Genomic DNA, 7,404 nt, shown 5'->3' on the forward strand with positions numbered 1-7,404 from the left:
AATAAGATCACGCTAACCTGACCTAGGACTTAACTCCACTTACCCACTCGCTCTCTGTAACTCATAATTCCCCTCTCAAAAATCAAAAATCTTCCACTATTTACCTATTTATGAATTATAATTTGGAGCAATATTTGCACCTGTGATGTTGCAATAAAATGACGAATATCATGATGTGTTCGTGACAATAAATCCTGATTCTGTGTCTATCCGTGTGTTCAATAGAGAGATGGGTCTGCTGCTTCCTCGGGCAGAGAATTCTACAGACCCTCTCCTCTCTGGGAGACAAAGTTCCTCCTTGACTCTCTTCAGGGTGCCATGTTTAGCGCCACGCTGTTCCAGCTCCGGTGATCGGGACCGGATTCCGAATCCCACGCCACCGGTGAGGAGTTTGCACGTTCTCTCAGCAGGCCTGTGCGGGTTCTCTCCCGGTGCTCCAATTTCCTCCCCCGTTCTAAAAAAAATAGGCATTGGGGTTTTTTGGTTAATTGGGTGTAAATTGGGCGGCGCGGGCTCATGGGCCAGAAGGGTCTGTTACTGTGCTGTATGTCTAAATATCAAATTAAAAAAAAATAAATAAACTCTCCCCTGAATCGCGAGGTCCATGGAGAATATCTGCAGGGAAGGGATCCATTCAACCCTTTCAGTCTCCTCTCTAACCCAGCAATTTGTTGTCTGTTGAGTTGTCTTCGAATTCTGATTGAAAAGCCCCCATTGAATCAGCCTTTCACTGCCCTGCTCGTCAACGCATTTCAGATGGCAAGGTCTCGCTGTGTAAAACAAATGAATTTCTTTGTTAATGATCTGAAGCCTCTGGTTCTTCTCCCTTTTCCGAATGAGAACATTCTCTCTATGCATTGTGTGCCCTGCAAAAGGTAGCGGACACAGCCCAGGACATCACCGGAAAAACCCTCCCCCACCCTGTCGAGAGCATCCACAGGGAATGCTGCCGTCGGAGATCCACACCCCCTCCACCTGCAGCCCCCAGGTTCAGGAACAGCTGCTCCCCCTCCACCTCCAGCCCCACAGGTTCAGGAACAGCTGCTCCCCCTCCACCTCCAGCCCCCAGGTTCAGGAACAGCTGCTCCCCCTCCACCATTAGACTCCCCAATGACAAACTCAATCAGGGACTCATTTAAGGACTCTGACTTGTACATTTTATTGATTTTTAAAAATTCTCTCTGTATTGCGCAGTCAGTTTGTTTACATTTCTTTATTTGTTTACACGTGTATGTTGAGTACAGTTATTTTTTGCACTGCTGATAAGTGGTAGTTCTGCCTTGCCTGCAGGAAAAAGGAATCTCAGGGTTGTATTGTACAATAAATCTGAAATCTGATTCTAAAATCTAATCCTAATTAGATCTCCTGGTTGTAAAACATGAAAGTCTACAGGCACAGTGACTGTAGCCAAAACACAGATGCTGGAGGAACTCAGTTGGTGTCGCAGCGTCCACAGGAGGTAAAGATGTTTCGAGCCTGAGCCCTATAACAAGGTGTGAGTGAAGAAAAGACAGGCATCTGAATTAAAGGTTGGTGGGAGGGGAGGGGGTGGAGTCCATACCAACAAACTCAATATAGGATAAGAGAGGTGAGAATTGATTTTGGCTCTGTGGAAGGAGACAGAGGGAAGAGGGAAAAGAGTGAGAGAGAGAAAGAGACAGGGGAAGGAGATGGAGGGGGAGTGGTTTCTAACAAAATCAGAGACATTGATGTTAATGCTATCCAGTTGGAGGGGGAGAGAAGGAGAGAGAGAGAGAGAGAGAGAGAGAGAAAGAGATCCAGGGGGTGGGGGAGAGTGAGTGAGTGAGAGAATGGGAAAGAGTGAGTGAGAAAGAGAGAATGGGAGAGGTAGAGAATGGGAGAGAGAGAATGGAAGATAGAGAATGGGAGAGAGTGAGTGAGAGAGAGAATGGGAGAGAGAGTGAAAGGGAGAGCAAGTGAGGGAGAGAGAGAAAGAGAAAGAGAGTGAGAAACATTACATTGCCATTCTGTTTTAATCTCTGGTTTTAACTGAAAGAACAAATTACTGCCCCAATAAAACCTGAACTTGCTCACGTAGATATTTGTGAGATCCTGATGTACAGAAATTGATTATTTATTCTCCAATCATGAGTGGAATTTATGGCCATGAACCCGTCGCGGAATTTGTTGATTTGCGGAAGGATCACAGTGCAAATATTGCTATAAATTACATTTCAAAGATAAATCAATAGTGCAAACAAATAGGAGAGGGTGAGGGAATGTCTGTGGGTCAGAAATCTGCTGGCGTGGGGGAAGAAGCTGCCCTTGTGCCACTGGGGGCTTATCTTCAAGCTCCTGGACCTCCTCCCCGATGGAAGCAGGTTGAAGAGGGAACATTTCCGTTTCTTTCCCCCTTTCCCATTCCCCCTCTTTCTCCTTTCTCTCTCTCCCCCCTTTCTCTGTCACTTTTTACTAGATTAATCAGTGGTCTAAATTCCGGGATATGAAGCCAACCAGGAATTCTCTCCGGATTAGTGGGCAGGCACTCTGTCTCCTGGCATGTGGTGACGGTTTACTGTTTAAACTTTGCACACTGTAACAGACAGCACCTAATAGGTGATTTGTGCAGACGTCGACAGGTAACAGGGCTCTCAAAAAGAGCAGCAATTGAAGATGGGCCAGTTCCGCTTCAGAGGCAAATATTTAATAAATCCCCACTGCTGAACAGGAGATTATAAAAAAATGAACACCCATGATGAGGATGGAATAGCCAGGTGGGGGAGAGAGAGAGGGGGGAAAGAGAGAGGGGAGAGGGAGAGAGAGAGAGAGAGGAAGAAGGAGAGGGAGAGGGGAGAGATAGAGGGAGAGATGGGGGGAGAGAGAGGGAGGGGGGAAGAGGGAGAGCATGGAAAGAGAGAGGGGGAGGGAAAGAGAGAGAAAGAGGGAGAGGAGAAAGGGAGATGGGGAGAGGAAGAGAAGAGAGGGGAAAAAGGCAAGAGATAGAGGGGGAGATGAGGAGGGAGAGAGAGAGGTAGAGGGAAAGAGAGAGGGGAGGGAAAGAGGAAAAGGGAGAGAGAGAGATGAGGAGATGAGGGAGAGAGAGGGGAGGGAAAGAGGGAGGAAAAGGAAGAGGGAGAGAGATAGAGGGGGAGATGAGGAGAGAGGGGAGGGAAAGAGGGAGGAAAAGGAAGAGGGAGAGAGATAAGAGGGGGAGATGAGGAGAGAGAGAGGGGAGGGAAAGAGGGAGGAAAAGGAAGAGGGAGAGAGATAAAGAGGGAGATGAGGAGGGAGAGAGAGTTAGAGGGAGAGTGAAAGGGGGGAGATAGAGAGAGAGGGGAAGGAAAGAGAGGAAAAGGGAGAGAGATAGAGGGGGAGATGGGGAGGGAGAGAGAGGGGAGAGAGAATTTCAGAGGTAGAAAGAGAGAGGAGGTGAGGAAAAGTGAGAAAGAGTGTGAGGGAGAAAGAGGGAGTGGGGAGAGAGGGGATGGAGAGAGAGAGAGAGAGAGAGTTAAAGAAAGGCAGAGACTAGAGAGAAACAATTATTGAAAAAAATCAGAACAAGAAGTGTGGCCAAATGTCTTTGATTTCAACGTGAATTGAATAAAAACCATTTTTGATTCAGCTGGTCGAGCAGAAAGAGAATCCAGGCAACCTCCTGGTGAATCTCTTCTGCACCCTCTCCATAGCTTCCACATCCTTCCTGTAATGAGGGGACCAGAACTGAACACAATACTCCAAGTGTAGACTCACCAGAGATTTGTAGAATTGCAATGTGACCTCTCTTCTCCTGAACTCACTCCCCCCATTAATGAAGCCCAGGGTCCCATAGGCCTTCTTAACTATCCAATCAACCTGTGCAGCAACCTTGAGGGATGTATGGATTTGGACTCCATTTGGTCCCTCTGTTCATCCACACTCTTAAGTAACCCTGTAACTCAACCTTCTGGTTTGTCCTTCCAAAATCCATCACCTCCCACATGATCTGGATTGAAACCTGTCTGCACCCTTTCTGCCCAACTCCACACCCTGCCTCAGCTTTGTCCTCCATCACCTCCCACATGATCCGGATTGAAACCCGTCTGCACCCTTTCTGCCCAACTCCACACCCTGCCTCAGCTTTGTCCTCCATCGCCTCCCACATGATCCGGATTGAAACCCGTCTGCACCCTTTCTGCCCAACTCCATACCCTGCCTCAGCTTCGTACTCCAACCTTGGTGTCATCTGCAAACTTCCCGCCCCCCCTTTCATCCAGGCCATTTCACCGTTGGACCAGAAGTGAGATTCTCACAGCTTGAAGTGAACAATGCACTCCAGACTCCTGCCAGTGAACGGCAGCCAATGCTGGCGCAGCAAGATCCCGCGGGGCAGGAGGCGGGAGTGAAATCTGCATGACTGTGGATGCTTCGAGTCCTGCAGAGTCCTCCAGCATTTTAACTGCCTCTGCTAGATCGGGGGTGGAAGGGGCATAATTCTGGGCTGATCCTATCCTGAATGATGGTCACTTTCTCCTGAAGCTGAAAGTTGGTTCCACAAAGTCAAGCTGTTTTGAAGAGGTATCGACGATCTTCAGGGAGACCTGGTCTCATTTCAAGATGGGTAATGTTTTAACTGCAGAACGTGCCACTGGATTATATATAAAGGCTCCTCACACCCGTTGGCCTCACTCACATTGAGGTGCTGGACGGAAGATGCTGAAATTGTTGCTGCTGATGCTTGGGGTCCTGGTGTTGGCTCATCAGGCCGGTGGCAATGCAAGGTTGTCCGACAGATCTTTGTTTGGTGAGTGGGTTTCTCCAGAAACGCGCTGGGCCCTCCAGAGATGGACGGGCTGGACATTCTGGGACTCTGCCGGCAGCGGGTGAAGGATTGAGACAGTTTTGATTCCACTCATTTCCCCAGCGATGCCCGTGGTCAGGTGTTGGAGTAATGACACAAGGCTGCCGAAACTCCACAGGTCAAATAATGTCATTTGTATAGCAAAGATGAAAATACTAACATTTCGGTGGTTGAGTTCATTCCAGGTTGGAACTGCTGGAATTTATTTGCACCTGGTGAAATAATAGATTGGGGGGGGGGGGGGGGGAGGGCGGGGAACGGACTCCAGGCTACTCTTTTTAGTGTTTGTCGATCCCTACAGCATAGAAGCAGGCCTTCGGACTGTGCTGAACTATGATTCTGTCTAATCCCCACTGACTTGCACCCAGACAACTTTTCTTAAATGTCCAAACTGAGCCGACATTCACCACTTCAGCTCGTTCCACACTCCCCACCTCTCTCTGTGTAAAGGTACTGTATATCACTGACATTCTGAGCTCAAGGTATAAGCACTCCCACACTTCCCATGGTGCCTTTACCTCAGCTCTCTCTCTCTCTCTCTCTCTCACACATTCTCTCTCACTCTCTCTAAGCCCTCTTTTCCATCATCCCCTCAAAACAGGAGCAGAATCATTTTTATTAATCAGTTGTCTAAATTCCAAAAGGTGAAGCCAACCAGGAATTCTCAAGTTTTTTTCCCCTTTTCTCTTTCCACTCTCTCTCTCTCTCCGTATGTCTGACTCAATCACTATCTGTCTGTCTGTCTGTCTGCCTCCCTCTCTCTCTCTCCGTCTGTCTGACTCTCACCCCCCTCTGTCTCTCTGTCTGACTGATTCCCTCTCTCTCTCTCTCTCTCTCTCTCTCTCTCTCTCTGCCTGATTCTCCCCCTCCCCTCTCTCTCTCTCTCTCTTTGAATCCCTCTCTCACTTTCTCTGTCTCACTCTCTGACTCCCTCTCACTCTCTCTCTGTCTGACTCCCCCACTTTATCTCTCACTCTGTGTCTGACTCTCTCCCCCTCTCTCTCACTCTCTGTCTGATTCACCCCCTCTCTCTCTCTGTCTGACTCTCTCTATTTCTCTGTCTGACTTCCCCTCTCTCTTTTTCTCTCTCTCAGTTTGTCTGACTCCCCCCTCTCACTCTCTTCCTCCCTCCCTCTCTCTCTCTCTCTCTGTCTGACTTCCCTACTCTCTCCCTCTTTCTCTTTCTGTCTAACTCCCCCCTAACTTTCTCTCTGTCTCACTCTCTCTCTCTCTGTTTCTCTCTGTCTATCTCTCCGACACTCTCTCTGTTTGAATCCGCAACTCTCTCTCTCTGTGTCTGACTTCCCCCCGTCTTTCTGACTCCCTCTCTATTTCTCTCTGTCTGTCTGACTCCCCCACTCTATCTCTCTCTGTGTTTCTCTCTCTCCCTCTCTCTCTCCCTCTCTGTCTGATTCTCCCTCTCTCTCTCTGTCTGATCCCCTTTTCTCTGTCTGACTCTCTCTATATATATTTCTCTGTCTGACTTCCCTACTCTCTTTCTAACTCCCCCCTCATTTTCTCTCTGTCTCACTCTCTGTCCCTCTGTTTCTCTCTCTGTCTGACTCTCTCTCTCTCTGTCTTACTACCCACCTCTCTCTGTCTGACTCCTTCTCTCTTTCTTTTCAAACCACTCTTCCTCTCTGTCTATCTGACTCCATTTCTCTCTGTCTGTCTGACACCCCCACTCACTCTCACTCTTTCCATCTGTATGACTCCTCTCTCTGTCTGACTCTCTCTCTCCCTTTGTCTGACTCTCTCTCTCACTCAGTTTGTCTGACTCCCACCTCTCACTCTCTCTCTGCCTGACTCATTCCCTCTCTATCTCTGTCTGACTCTCTCTATGTCTGACTTCCCCACTCACTTTTTCTAACTGCCCCCCATTCTCTCTCTGACTCTCTCTCTTACTCTCTCTGTCAGTCTGACAGCCTCTCTCTCTCTCTCCTCTCTCTCTCTCTCTCTGTTTGACTCCCTCTCTTCCCCATCTCTCTCTTTCTCTGACTGACTCACCCACTCAAGCTCAATATCTCCATCTGTCTGACTCCCTCCCTCTCTCTCTCTCTCTCTCTGTCTGACTCTCCCACTCACTCTCTCTCTCTGACTCTCTCTCTCTCTGTCCGTCTGACTCTCTCTCTCTCTCTCTCTCTCTCACACACTCTGTCTAACTCCCCACCCCTCTGTCTGTGTCTCTATGTCTCTCTCTCTCTGAATTGCCCACTGTCTCTCTCTCTCTGACTGTCTGACACCTCCCTTCTCTCTCTGACTGACACCCGACATCTCTCTCTCTGTCTGACTCCCCCACTCTTTCTCTCTGTTGTCTGATTCCCTCTTTCTCTGTCTCTCTCACTCTCTTTCTCTCCCTGTCTGACTCCCACACTCAGACTCTCTCTCCATCTGTCTGACTTCCTCCCTCTCCCTCTTTATCTTTGTCTGACTCTCTCTCCCTTTCTCTGTCTGTCTCCCCTCGCGCTATCTCTGTCTGACCCTCCCTCTCTCTGTATGACACCCCCAATCTCTCTGTCTGTCTGACTCCCTCTCTCTGTCTAACTCCCTCTCTCTCACACTCTCACTCTGTTTGACTCCCCCCTCTCTCTGTTTGTCTCTGACAC

General features: G+C 48.8%; 1 long non-coding RNA gene across 1 annotated transcript; it reads left to right on the forward strand.

The window, feature by feature from the left end:
• The first annotated feature begins 213 nt into the window (after positions 1 to 213).
• Positions 214 to 4,751, forward strand: LOC138752569 (uncharacterized). The gene is made up of 3 exons (XR_011350741.1): positions 214 to 382; positions 1,361 to 1,459; positions 4,577 to 4,751. It is a non-coding gene; the product is annotated as an uncharacterized lncRNA (long non-coding RNA).
• Positions 4,752 to 7,404: the final 2,653 nt, after the last annotated feature.

Source organism: Narcine bancroftii, chromosome 2, assembly GCF_036971445.1.
Source record: "Narcine bancroftii isolate sNarBan1 chromosome 2, sNarBan1.hap1, whole genome shotgun sequence".
NCBI lineage: Eukaryota > Metazoa > Chordata > Chondrichthyes > Torpediniformes > Narcinidae > Narcine > Narcine bancroftii.